This window comes from Pararge aegeria, chromosome Z (assembly GCF_905163445.1).
Source record: "Pararge aegeria chromosome Z, ilParAegt1.1, whole genome shotgun sequence".
Lineage (NCBI taxonomy): Eukaryota > Metazoa > Arthropoda > Insecta > Lepidoptera > Nymphalidae > Pararge > Pararge aegeria.
The window spans coordinates 25,272,318-25,273,119 of record NC_053208.1 but is presented as its reverse complement, the minus strand read 5'-3'; the positions used below and the strand labels follow the sequence as shown (position 1 = coordinate 25,273,119).

The 802-nt window shown below is 36.4% G+C and overlaps 1 non-coding gene across 1 annotated transcript; it reads left to right on the top strand.

Annotated features, from left to right (window-relative positions):
* The first annotated feature begins 449 nt into the window (after nt 1-449).
* On the top strand, nt 450-521 carry Trnad-guc. Its single transcript has one exon. It is a non-coding gene; the product is annotated as a tRNA-Asp (tRNA).
* The last annotated feature ends 281 nt before the right edge of the window (nt 522-802 follow it).

The window sequence follows — 802 nt, the reverse complement described above, 5'->3', positions numbered from 1 at the left end:
TCTAAATTAAGAGCACAATGATAATTACTCGTTATTTTTAATAAGTACTTTTTGTTGTTATTAAATTTGTGATGGGACCGGTGGCGTGCATAGAGGGTATGCACAGGGTATGCAGATGATACAATCTGCTGGTAATCTTTCATCTCTCTATTTTTAAACAAACAATGAGAAGGTGCTACCTTAGGCTGGCCAAGTGGGGATTGGTGGACCTCACACAACTTTGAGAACATTATGGAGTACTCTTTGGTATCACCAAAAAGTTGAAGCAAGTTATATTTCAATTGTTCCAAACGCACATAACTTAGAAAAGTTAGGTGCGTGCTGGGAATCGAACTCGCTGGTCTGAACTTTAAAAGAAAAGAAAATTATTATTCAGTTCTTTCACTTTGGTTTGAAGTAGATATAAATACTGAAGAACTAAGTCCATTAATTGAATTATATTATCATGATCCTCGGTAGTATAGTGGTCAGTATCCCCGCCTGTCACGCGGGAGACCGGGGTTCGATTCCCCGCCGGGGAGGCTTTTTTTTTTTGTTTATTTTATTATTTAATGGAGTATTTTTTTAGAGTTTTAACGTATATATCTTTACGATTATCTTGACCACTGTAGTTTATCTTGTAGTTCTGTGCTGAACAGTAATATAAATAGAAATTTTTTGTCTCTACGTAACATATGTTGGGACTGATGGGAGTGTTTTTGATTTTGGCAAGGGGATCTAGAACACAGAAATCTGAATGGCCGCAGTCACAAGTAATGCATCTCAAAAAAAATGTTTGTTCTTTGTACTAGGCGCATATACT